We start from the raw sequence: 13,701 nt of genomic DNA on the forward strand, positions 1-13,701 counted from the left end.
TCAAGGGGTTTATGAGTCACATTGAAATGGTAATAAAGAATCAGGATCGCGGTTCGCAGACAGCCTCAGCTACTCCGTGAGGCCCTCCACCACTCAGTGAGACCCTGTTTCAAAAGTAAAGTAAGGCCAGATATGATGGCCCATGCTTGTAATCTCACCATTCAAGAGGCTGAGACAGGAGGATCACGGTTCGCAGCCAGCTTCAGCTACTTAGTGAGGCTCTCCACAACTCAGTGAGACTCTGTTTAAAAATAAAGAATAAATATTGGGGCCAGGGTTGTAGTTCCGAGGTTGAATGCCCCAGAGTTCCATCCCCAGACCCACAAAAAAATGAAATAAGCAAATTATTACATAAATAAAAAGAATAAAAAATAAAAATAGGGCATGTGGTGTAACTCAGAGGTCGAATGTCCCTGGGACCCAACCCCAGAACCGAAAAAAAAAAAGAATGAAAAAAAGAAAGAAAATAATCAAAGACGTCTGGTATGCTGTTTTGTTTTCACAAATGGGAAACAATCCTAGGAGATTTATGGGGTTTTATTTGCTGCAGGTCCACCTGTACCCCAACCCTTTATTCTTCAAGATATGTTGTTCAATGGATTCTTCCTCTACAGGGCTTCTGTAGGGAAGGAGGAAGTGTCCCATCTAATTAAGCAAATAGTGATCAATGTAGCAAAATTCTAGAGAAAGTGGAACATACCCTGGTTCAGGGCGGCCTCTGGAAAACTCCTCCTCCCCCAAATTATAAAGAGGAACAAATGTGAATTGCGCGCCTCCTTTTGGAGTTAAATGCACCAATTCCACGATCACTGGGCCTGAACACCATTTCCTCCCTTTAAATAAAACCCCATAGCTAGATTCTAGATGGAAATAGAAGTATATGCGCTGGTCGTGGTGGCGCATGCTTGGAATCCCAGCATTTGGGAGCTGAGACTGGAGGATCACAGTTCCTGGACAGCGTCAGTTACTTAACGAGGCCCTTTACAACTCATTGAGACCTTGTTTCAAAAATAAAAAGACTTAAAAATAGGGCTGGGGGGTAGCCTGGAGGTACAATGCCCCTGGGTTCCATCCCGAGTACCAATAAATAAATAAATAAATAAATAAATAAATAAATAAATAGTATTATATGTTATGACAATTTCATCCTTGACTAAACTTTTTCAGGTTCCTCTGAGCTCTGCTCAGCTAGGACCAACCTTGGGTTTCTGTCTCTCTGGAGTTCTGTTTTGGCAAGAATCCTGGGAAATCAGCTTGACTAGTATCTCAACCCTAGTTATCTGATCACCCCACCCATACACACCATGTCCAACCAAATTCCTCACTCCCACCACCCCAGGAGTTTTGTGGGCTCCGGCCTGTCTTCAGCAAGGGTTCTGTGCTATCAGGAAAGCCAGAACCCACCTTAGGCCTGATGTCTTCTCTTAGGGGTTTGTCCATCTGCTCATCCCTCAACCCTGTCTTGGCTGAAAACAAAACAAAACAAAACAAAACAAAAAAAACTGCTTTTCCTCTTCTATTAGGAGTGGAGACCAATCTCTCTCCTGTGGCAGAACCACTGGAAGACATCCTCGTATCTATGGCCGTGGCGGTGGGTAAAGTCGGCCTTTAATGTTCACAAATACCAAAATGAATCGTTCATATCTCCTGAGAAGGTTTTCAAATGTGTAGACTTGCTTCTTTAATTTACTTTTTGATTATGTTTGTAGTGGGGGTACTGGAGATTCAACCCAAGGGCATTCTAGCCACACCCCAGCCCTGTTTTGTGTTTTTAATTTTGAAACAGGCTCTCACTACCTTTCAGAGGGCCTCACTAAGTTGCTGAGGCTGGCAGCCGACCTGCGATATTTCTGTCTCAACCTTCCAAGGACTGGGATTACAAAGCTGCACAGGCTCAGCTCGTGCTTTACTGCTTGCATGAAGAGGATTTATGAATGGGGTCCCCTTGGCCTTGTGACTGTAAGATTCCAGAAGACCCAAGTAAAGTGTGTGTGTGTGTGTGTGTGTGTGTGTGTGTGTGTGTATGTGTGTGTGTGTGCATGCTAGGGATTGAACCCAGGCACATTCAACCTGTAAGATACACCATAGCCCTATTTTATTTACTTTGAAACATGGTTTCACTTGGGTGCTGAGTCTCACTTCCTTTCAGAGGCACTCTCAAATCTGTGATCCCCCTGCACTGGGATTACAGACCTGTGCCACTGCCCTGGCTCCAATTAGAAATTTTAATCCAATTCCTATTTATTCTATCTCCCCTCTTTTCTTCTCCTCCCCACCTCTCCTTTACTGCTTCCATTAGGAGGTAGGGAGCCAGCGCAGAACACACTGTTCTAGGGGTCTGTGTCTTCAATGTTCTCAGGAAACCCGTCAGAGTTGCTGAAGGCATGGGTGGTTCACTGAAGGCATGGGTGGTTCACTGAAGGCATGGGTGGTGGGTCTGAGCAGGTAGAAGCCCCATGTCTGGAGTGACTGTGGGCAAGAAACGCCTCTGCCCCATCCAGAGAATGCTCAGGTGGACGCAGGAGGTGCTGACCAGACTCTCCACAGGGATCCAACAGCATAGGCCTCCCTGACTCAGAGACCAAGGCCTCTCCCAAGCACTGTCTCCTGGCTTCATAACCCTCCCCTGAACTGCTTGGCCTGCCAGTAAGAGGCTGTGTTGTCCAATCGGCTTTGACATCCTCAGGGCAGATGAGCTATGGAAAGAAGGAAGGAGCCAGCTACACCATCAGCAAAGGCTAGATAGTGCCAAAGAGAGGTAATCAATGCACTTGGTAGGAAGAGGAGGTGTCCCTGATCATTGGCAGGTGGATCTGAGACTCTTTGAGCACAGTGGACCCCATCTCATCCAGCACCTTCTTCAGGGATGGGGATGCCAGAGGTCCCAGATGCAATCCCAGTACTTGGGAGGCTAAGACAGAAGGATCACAAATCCATGGCCAGCCTCATCAACTTACTGGCCCTCCACAATTAGACCCTGTTTCAAAATAAAGAATAAAAAATAGGGCTGGGGTTGTAGCATGGAGGTAGACTGTCCCTGGGTTCAATCCCGAGTTCTGTAAAAGCAAATATCTGCATGAGTGTGTGTGTGTGTGTGTGTGTGTGTGTGTGTGTGTGTGTGTGTGTGTTATGTCCTTTTTACTTAATTTTCTAATGAGGAAAGATAAAAATTTACCAAGACTTAATTCCAAAAACTTAAGTAAATTTCATTTTGTTTCCAGCTTCAATTTGCAGCCTGTGTGTTCTTTATGCAACAAGGAGTCTTGGCCCATCATCAGCCCAGCTGAGTGTGCCCATGTTTATTCCTCCACATTTAGTAACCTGTATGTGTCCTCTGGGACTGCAGACACACATACTTAAGTACAGTCTCTGAGACTGAATTGGGAACGGAGCGGAAAGCACTGTTATTGGGACAGAGAAGGGTGTAAGGAGGGCCCTCTGAACAGAAGCCTCTCTTGGTCCCTGCACCCACTGGACTTGTTGACATGATCCTCTAGCCACGCCCTGTCCTGTACAACAAGCAGCTTCTTGTCATTCCCCAAACACATCATCAGAAACTCGGACTGGAGTGTGAGCCCTGCAGGCCATTCCAAAGCAGGAGAGGCAGGGTCTGACCCTGCTGCATCCAGATTCTCCTCAGTGCTGGGAGGTGTTCTCAGCATCTTTGACACAGTAACTACCCACCTGCTGCAAAGGATGATGGGCTGCAGAAATGATGTGTTTAGGAAATAGGTGGTGATTCCTACAAGCATAGGGTAGGAGGTTCCAGGGAAAGGACTGTTGCCTGGATGGATCAGGCTGGATGGCTAAAAGGAGCCCCGAGCCTCGGTTAAGCTGGGCGTTTTCCCCACAGGCGCTGGTGACCAAGGAAGTGTCCACAGATGATACTGTGGCAGGTTAGGCCCTTAGAGAGATGGTGCCAGAGACAGTAACCTAGGCAGCCAGAAACCCAGGCCAGTGCAGGGGGCGATCTGGGCCAGTGCTGTGTCCAGGAAGGTAGGGGATTGTCCCATAGGACCCTATAGACAAGTTCCAAGCATCTCACCCAGCTTCCTGCAGGTGTCTCCACTAGACAGCCTAAATTTTTTTCCTTGCCTGTGGTGGGTGGCATAGTCTGCATCCACTGTTGCAATGGTCTCCATTTCTTACCAGGGAAGCTAATGACCCAGAGGAACCCAGAGAACCTTTCCCTGCCTGGCTCCTGCCTTCTGTCCCGCCCACTCAGATTTTCCACTGTTCCTGGATGTGGACCCCACTCCAGTGCTCCACTCCCTGTCCCACAGACCACAGATACTCCAGGCCTTCCCTCCTACCTCACTACTCGTCCAGAGCTTTCCCATCCCCCTCTTCAGAAAGCTACACACACACACACACACACACACACACACACACACACAGGAGTGGCTTGAAAGAAGCAGACTTGGAATCCTGGGGAGAGAGTAGGGGTGTGTGTGTGTGTGTGTGTGTGTGTGTGTGTGTGTGTGTGTGTTCTCACAAGCTTATACACCCTTTCTCCTACAAAAGGTTTCATGTGTGTTTTCTTTCCACAACTGCACCTTGGGCTCCTCGTGAACCTCATTCATCCTTCTTGTTCTTTCTTGGTCTGGAGCAGGGAGTCAAAGCCAGTACAAAATGCATATGGACCAAGAGGCCTCTGAGGACAACAAGTCCAGACACATGATTCCACAGTGAAAGTAAAGCTTTTCCTTCCCTGCCAGTTCTATTTTTCTGGTTTATTTTCTCTTTCTCTCTTCCTTCCTTCCTTCTTTCCTTCCTTCCTTCCTTCCTTCCTTCCTTCCTTCCTTCCTTCCTTTCTTTATTTCTCTCTTTCTCTTTTGTTCTAAACATAAAGTGTGTGTCAGGAATAGTAGCTTCAAAGACCCAGTAAAAAATCTTCTCACCCCAGGATTCCAAATCATGAAAAAGGAAAGTTGCTTCCCCTAGGCATCTTTTCTGGGCCTCAGCCCTGTGGATGGAGCCTTTCAAATAGGACGCTTACTTCTGCTTAGATGTGGTGGTGGCCTGCGATCTGAATAAAGGAATTCTAGGAAAAGAGGAGAAGAAAACTTAGCAGAATAAATTATATAAGCCACAGCAAAAGACTTTTTCTCAAAGATTCAGAAACATATATTTTTCTTTTTTTTAGTTTTTTAATTGGTGCATCATATTCAAACATCATATTGGGGTAAAAACCTTTTGTGTACAGACATGTACCCATCCCTGATTTAACCCCTACCCAATTCCCACCCCATTCCCTCCCCGTCCCTCCCTCCCTTGCTTGGCTTAGTGATTGACTTAGATATGTTTAAGTACATTGTGTGTTTTAGAGATTTTCCATTCCCCCCTCCTTTCTCCTCCTTTAGATTGTCTTGTTTGCTCCTCTATAGGATTTCCCCTTCAAGAGTTCCTTCTATGACCCATTTCTCCCTAACTCTCACATATTAGGGAAAGCATCTGATTTCTTATTTTTTTGTAACTGACTAATCTCACTTAGCATAATGTCCTCCAGTTCCATCCATTTCCCTGAAAATGATGTAGGTGAGTTTTTTTTTTTTTTTTTTGAAGGCTGAGTAAAATTCCATTGTGTACATATCCCACAGTTGTACAATCCATTCATCTGTTGATGGACATGTTGGCTGTTTCCATAGTTTGGCTATGGTGAATTGTGCAGCTATGAACATAGATACACATGCATTAGTTTGGTAGTTTGGCTTCCTATCTTTTGGGTAGATACCCAGAAGTGGTATTGCTGGATCAAATGGTAGATTTGTTCCCATTCTTCTGAGGATTCTCCAAACTTTTCCAAAGTGGTTGCACTAATTTGCAATCTCACCAACAATGTCTTAGAGTTCCCACTTCTCCATCCTCGCCAGCATCTGTTGTTGTTTGTGTTTTGAATGATTGCCATTCTAGTTGGAGTTAGGTGAAATCTCAGGGTAGTTTTGATTTGTATCTCTCTGATTGCCAGTGATGTTGAGCATTTTTTCATGCATTTATTGGCCATTTGAATTTCTTCTTTTGTGAAGTGTCTATTTAGTTCGTTTGCCCATTTTGTTATTGGATGCATTGTTTTCTTAGTATTGAGTTTCTTGAGTTCTCTGTATATTCTAGATATTAGTCCTCTATCGGTGGTATAGGTGGCAAAAATCTTCTCCCATTCTGTTGGCTCTCGATTGAGGTTCTTGATAGTTTCCTTTGCTGAACAGAAGCTCTTCAGTTTCATGCAATCCCATGTATTGATTCTCCTTTTAATATGTTGTGCCTTTGGGGTCTTGTTGAGGAAATGTTTGTCTGAGCCTATGTGTTGTAGTGTTGGACCTATGCCCTCTTAAAGGGGCTTCAAGGTCTCTGGTTTAATTTCCAAGTCTTTGATCCATCTTGAGTTGACTTTTGTACAGGGTGAGAAAGTGGGATTAATTTCCAATTTTCTGCATATGGTTAACCAGTTTTGTCAGCACCATTTGTTGAAGAGGTTATCTTTTTCAAGTGTATATTTTTGGCCCCTTTGTCAAAAATCAATTGGCTGAAAGTGTGTGGACTTGTTTCTGGGTCTTCTCTTCTGCGCCATTGGTCTATATGTCTGTTCTTTTGCCAGTACCATGCTGTTTTTATTACAATGGCTTTGTAGTATAGTTTAAAGTCAGGTATTTTATTCCTCCAGCGTGGTTTTTGTTGCTGAGAACTACCTTGGCTATTCTGGGCTTTTTGTTATTCCAGATAAATTTAAGGACTGATTTTTCTATGTCTGTGAGGAATGATCTTGGTAGTTTAATGGGCATTGCATTAAATCTGCAGATCACTTTTGGGAGGATGGCCATTTTAATGATATTTATTCTGCCAATCCATGAACATGGAAGATCCTTCCATCTTCTAAGATCTTCTTCGATTTCTTTTTTCAGTGTTTTATAATTTTCTTTGTAGAGATTTTCACCTCTTTGGTCAAGTTTATTCCTAGGTATTTTATTTTTTTTTGTGGGAGATCCTGAGTGGAAGTGTTTTCTGAATTTCTTTTTCAGTGGATTTATGGTTGGTGTACAGGAAAGCTTCTGATTTTTTAAGATTGATTTTGTATCCAGATACTTTGCTGAATTTGTTGATCAGTTCTATAAGCCTTTTGGTTGAGTTTTTTGGGTTTTCTAAATATAGTATTATGTCATCTCCAAATAGTGAAAGCTTGAGTTCTTCTTTTCCTATTTGTACTCTTTTCATTTCCTTTTCTTGCCTTATTGCTCTGGCTAGAGTCTCTAGTACTATATTGAAGAGAAGTGGTGATAATGGACACCCTTGTCTCGTTCCAGTTTGTAGGGGGAATTTTTGAAGTTTTTCCCCCATTTAATATGATGTTGGCAGTGGGCTTATTGTAGATTGCCTTAATAATGTTGAGATATGTTCCTTCCATTCTAATTCTCTGCAGTGTTTTTATCATAAATGGATGTTGAATTTTATCAAATGCTTTTTCAGTGTCTATTGAGATGATCATGTGGTTTTTGTCTTTGATTCTGTTTATATGATGAATTACATGGATTGATTTTCGTATATTGAACCAGCCTTGCATCCCTGGGATGAACCCTACCTGGTCATGGTGTATGATTTTCTTGATGTGGTTTTGAATGGGTGTTGCTAGTATTTTCTTTAATAGTTTTGCATCCAAGTTCATCAGAGATATAGGCCTGTAGTTTTCCTTCCTTGAACTGTCTTTATTTGTTTTGGGTATTAGTGTGATGTTGGCTTCATAGAATGTATTTGGGAGAGTCCCATTTTTTTCTATTTCATGAAGTTCTTTGAGGAGTATTGGGGTTAGCTCTTCTATAAAGGTTTTATAGAATTCATTTGGGAAACCATCTGGTCCTGGGCTTTTCTTTGATGGTAAGCTCTTTATTGCTGTTTCAATCTCTTTGATTGTTATTGGTTGGTTTAAGTGTTCTATGTCTTCTTTACTCAGTTTAGGAAGGTTGTATTTATCAAGGAAGTTGTCGATTTCCTCCAGATTTTCCATTTTGTTGGAGTATAGTTTTTCAAAGTAGTTTCTGTTAATCCTCTGGATTTCTACACTGTCAGTAGTAATGTCTCCTTTTTCATCTCTTATCTTCATAATTTTGTTGATTCTCTCTTTTTTTAGTTAGGTTGGCTAGTGGTTTATCAATCTTGATAATTTTTTCAAGAAACCAGCTTTTGGTTTTGTTGACTTTCTGTATTGGTTTTTATTCTCTATTTCATTACTTTCTGCTCTAAGTTTAATAATTTCCTGTCTTCTGCTGGTCTTGGGGTTCAATTGTTCCTGCTTTTCAAGGGCTTTGAGGTGTGTCATTAGGCTATTTATTTGAAGACTTTCTGTTTTTCTTATGTGAGCGCTCAGTGCTATAAATTTTCCTCTTAATACTGCCTTAAAAATGTCCCAGAGGTTTTGATATGTTGTATCTTTATTTTCATTTGTTTCTAAGAAATTTCTTGATTTCACCTCTTACATCTTCTATGACCCATTCTTCATTCAGAAGTGTGGTGTTCAGTCTCCACATGTTTATGTTGTTTCTCTGGGTCTTCTTATAGTTGATTTCTAGTTTCATTCCATTATGGTCTAAAATGACACGGGGAAGTATGTAACATTTTTTAAATTCGCTAGTGCTCATTTTGTGTCCCAGGATGTGATCTATTTTGGAGAAGGTTCCGTGAGCAGCTGAGAAAAATGTAAACTCTGGTGTAGTTGGGTGAAATATTCTATATATGTCCAACAGCTCCATTTGGTTAATGGTGTTCTTTAGTTCTGAGGCATCTTTATTAACCCTTTGTCTGGAAGATCAGTCTAGTATTGTGAGGGGTGTGTTGAAGTCTCCCAGTATTATTGTGTTGGGATATATGTGTGACTTTATGTCACAAAGAGTTTGATTTATGAAAGTAGCTGCACCTATGTTTGGGACATAGATGTTGATTATTGTTATTTCCTCTTGCTGGATTATTCCTTTTACCAGTAAAATGTGACCTTCTTTGTCTCTTCTAATAAGTTTGGGTTTGAAGTCTAACTTGTCTGATATCATAGTTGCTACTCCTGCTTGTCTTCGAGTACCATTAGCATGGATTACCTTGCTTCTGCCCTTTACCTGGAGTTTGTTCCTATCTTTATTTGTAAGGTGTGTTTCTTGTAAGCAGCAGATGGATAGATTCTGGCTTTTAATCCATTTTGCCACTTTATGTCTTTTTATTGGGGAGTTGAGGCTGTTTACATTCAGTGTGATTGTAGAGAGATAATTTTTAATTCCCAACATGTTAAGATTTTATTTCTGTTTGAGATACTGTTTATTCTTCTTTGCTTACTTGTCTGCTGGATGGGAATTCTTGTTTCTTTGGTTATGGTGTGTATTACCCATTTCCTCTTTGCAGTTAATCTCCTTGAGTATTTTCTCTAGCGCTGGTTTTGAAGACATAAATTCCTTCAGTTTCTGTTTATCATGGAAGCTTCTTATTTCCCCATCTAATTTGATAGATAGTTTTGCTGGGTAGGAAATTTTTGGCTGGAACTTGTTTTCTTTCAGAGTTTGGAATATATTACTCCACGCCCTTCTGGCTTTATGACTTGGTTGGAAGTCTGGAGTGATTCTAATTGGTTTGCCTCTGAATGTCACGTGGACTTTTGTTTTTGTTGCCTTTGAGATTCTCTCCTTGGCTTCCACATTGGTCATTTTGACAATTATGTGGTGTTGGGATCCTCTTCTCCGATGCTGTCTAAAGGGAGTTCTATAAGTTTCCTGGACCTGTATATCGACCTCTTGCTCTATGTTTGGAAAATTTTCTGCTATTACTTCCTTGAAGAGATTATTGAAACCTTTGGTTTTACCTTCTTCTCCATCCTCTATTCCAATTATTCTTAGGTTAGTTCTCTTAAAATGGGCCCATATTTCTTCATTGTCAGATTTTTTTTTTAGTTAGAAAGTATACGTTCATTTTTGGAGTGATCATCTTCAAGAAGAGAGATTCTATTCTCCATGTGGTCTAATCTGCTGTTTATACTTTGAATTGAGGCCTTTATTTCATTGATTGCATCCTTTATCTCTTTTTGACTCTCTCTGAATTCTTTTCAAAAGTCCTCTATTATTTCTAAAGTTATTTTCCTGATTTTATCTTCTAGAGATCTCTAGATTTCTGTGTTATCAGGTTCTGATGTTGTGGGGTTGTGGACATTCACTGCTCCATTGTTATTTCTCTTTCCCATTATTTCAGAAGTTTGTGCCTTCTCTGGGTTCTTCCCTAAGTCACTACGAGTTCACATAAGGTGCTCTAGATCTCAAGTCTGTGGTATGCCAACACCCTTTCTCGGCATATACACACATGACAAACTTTTGTATGATCAGCAAAGGCTTCACAGAAGCAAGTCCCGAGAAGGAAGCTTCATCTCTGGCAAAAATACTCCTTGCACCGAAAACTGATGACTGCCACCCGGCTGCTTAGCAACTGCTCACCTCGGCTCACTGTCCACCCCTCCTCTCTGGAGACTGGCAGCTGGTAGAGTGCTTTGTTCTGGGGCCGTCCAGTGAACTCGCCACTGCCACCAGCAGTAAGGCGCTGCTGCCACGGCCTCAGTAATGAAGGTGGCATAGATCTTCTCTGGTTTTGAGCTCCCCTCTGAATCCCTGCACGGTGTGCTGAGATGGCCCTTGGGAGCTTTAGACACTCCTTGCGCCGAAAAAACTGCTGACTGCAGCCCGGCTGTTCACCCACTGCCCACCTCGGCTCGCTGTCCACCCCTCCTCTCTGGAGCCTGGTGGCTGGTTGAGTGCATTGGTCTGAAGCCGTCCAGTCAACTCGCCGCTGCCACCAGCAGTAAGGTGCTGCTGTTGCATCCTAGGCCGTGAGGCCGGCATACCTTCTCTCTGGATTTGAGCTCTGTTCTGGGTCTCCCTCCTCTCTGGAGCCTGGTGCTGCAAGGGTAGATGGAGCCAGTGCCACTCTGCACCACGGCGCCGCAACTCCGGCTGCGGCACTGCTGCCTGGTTTCTTTCGTCTAATTTTTCCACCCCTCTTTTCCTCTCTCCCTTGTATTTACAGTTTTTATTTATTTGCTGATGGTGTTTTCTGGCTCTGAAAGGTGCTGGTTTTGTGGTAATAGAGATTGATTTTTAGCAGGACTCATAAGTGCCGTTTTTCTCCATCACCATCTTCCCGGAAGTCACATATATTTTTCATATTGAAAGAATATAAGAAATGCCAGGTAGACATATGAATGAAAATAGACTAATCTCTAAGTACATCTGGGAGAAAATTCAGAACAGAATTAATTTGGGAAAATTAAAGTTTCTAGAGAATAAGAAAACATGGGGTGTCTTTCAAAGGTTTATAAGTCATTCTCGCATTAACTTCTATTCCAAGAAAAACTTCCAGAGGGTATTAGATGTTCAATGGTCTAAAAAATACTCATTTTAAAATCCATATTAGACAATATGGCCATCATGTAAATGCAAATCAGAATTTTTTTCTTACATAAATGGACTAAATTTTTGATCATATGTTTCTACTCTAAGTAGGTCTCTAGAAGTTTGCTTTCAGCACATTGACAGAGGAAGAGTGAGATCCAAAGATCTCTCTCACTTTCTCTCTCTCTCCATACTGGAGTGAAGTTAAGCTGGGCATGGTGGCGCACACTTGTAATTCCCACGTTTGGGATGCAGCGAAGGCTGATTATGCATGTTTGAAGCCAGATGGATGTACTGACTTAAGAGACCCTGTTTCCAAATACAAAAGTATAAAAATAGGTCTGGGAGTGTAGCTCGGAGGTAGAAGGGCTTCCAGGAACCCCAATACTACAAAAAAAAAAACCAGAGTGAAGTTATCTGAAAGGAAGATAACTAGGCACAGGAGGCCTTCTGCTGGTGGTGGTAGCAGCTGCTGTCAGTTAAGTCTGTTCTGGTCTCCCCTGCATGGCAGCTGCCACCCGGGAAGCCTCATCGGAGCATTCTGTGGCCCAGTTTGAACATCGGTCCTAGAGGCTGAGCCTCAGGCAAAGCTCTGCAGACCCCAGCAGTGATTCTGAGAGCTGCTCCATGTCATTGTAATATCTCCTCTCTTGATTAGCCAGCTAGAGTTGAGTTTTTTCTCGAAAACTACACTCTCAGTGACACAATAGAAAGGCTGTTTAGAGAGGAACTGTGAAATTAAAGAAAATAATTTTTTTAACTTTAGGATCAATGAATATGAGGGACGCTTAGAGACATGCTAACATAAAAGCCCATTCAGACAGGTGCAGCTTCTCAAGGTCGGCCCAGCTCCCTGAGAGCCTAGGTTGAGAAATCAGTTTCTAGGAAACACAGTAAAAAATTCCTGGGGACACATGTGGAGAGCCTAGAGCAAGCATGAAGAGGAGAAGGTCCTCTAGGTCCTCTGAGGTCATTGGCAAAGGACCATGGCCTTCAAGACCCTGTTTGCGGTACCTCTTTTTCCTCATGTTCCCTGAAGCATATCCTGTTCTCAGTACACCTTAGAGAGGCATTTTTTCTACTTATCCGTAGTATGTTCTTTTCCCTAGGCTGGTTCCCAGTATTAGATTCAGAATTCTGGTATTGTACTTTTTAATGATTAAGCACAATTGTACTGATTCTGCTGCCTGCATGTACCCCATGTGTATAAAAGGAAAAGGCTCACAAATAAAGATTGTCAATTGTTCATCAAAGAGTTCTCCATGTCTCATTCACATCTGGACTTCTCAAGTTATGGGGTCCTCAAGACCACAACATATGGCACCTGGACAGGAACTTGAAGTATCAAGATAATAGAAAGGGAGGGCCAGATCCTGCAGAAAGAGGTAAGCAGAATTAAAACATGGGACCCCAGGTAAGTAAAAATCCTTTTTTAAAAACTGCAATATTTCTTAACAAATAATGAAATAAGGTTACTGGAAAAAGGAAGTTTAAGTTAGGGTAAAAAAGAATGTTGAAAAGGCTTATTGACAAGGGGATAAATACCCCCTCATTGGTGGATGACATGGGCTTTAATACAGATTATTTTGAGACAGATGGATGGCCATATTGCTAATGTAGAAAAAGAAACCACCTCCTCTATGCATGATACAAACTCTCTTCTAAGGTGTAATGGTACCCACATGAGCCTCAACTGTACCCGAATTAACAAGAACTTATATCTCTGGAAGTAAAGAGAGGATATTTTATCCTGGAACAATGGAAGGTTATCCTCGCCCAAGTCCCCAAATCATTTACCCCCCCCCCAGGACCAAAACAATGTCACATATGGAAAATTCTTGCTGCTCTGACTCATTTTACATTTGCTTCTACTTCTATGGGAATTTTCGACCACAAAATTATGCTATTGAGTTTAACCATTCTAAACATATACAAGCTTGTGTAAAACCTCCCTTTATCATAGGCATAGGGTACATCCAACTTAGTCATTTTATAAATAGTTAACATGTGTTACTTTTAGGTTATATATTTGTATTAACCATACTATTCCCTTCAATCATTCTGTTGAGTCTGTAATAGTTTTACAACAACGGTTAAGCTAATGGGTCCCTGTCACAATTTTTTTCATTGGACTGAATCCCCATTTATTTTCCAGTTATACCATACTTTACACTCCAGAATTTACAGGCTCATTGAGTGGATCATAGCAGAACTTACTGGACTCATTGCCATCACTAAAGTAGGGATGATGCCAGGTATGGCTCTACATACATCTATACAAAATAATGAGGACTTCCGG

This window comes from Muscardinus avellanarius, assembly GCF_963383645.1.
Source record: "Muscardinus avellanarius genome assembly, chromosome: 14".
Taxonomy (NCBI): domain Eukaryota; kingdom Metazoa; phylum Chordata; class Mammalia; order Rodentia; family Gliridae; genus Muscardinus; species Muscardinus avellanarius.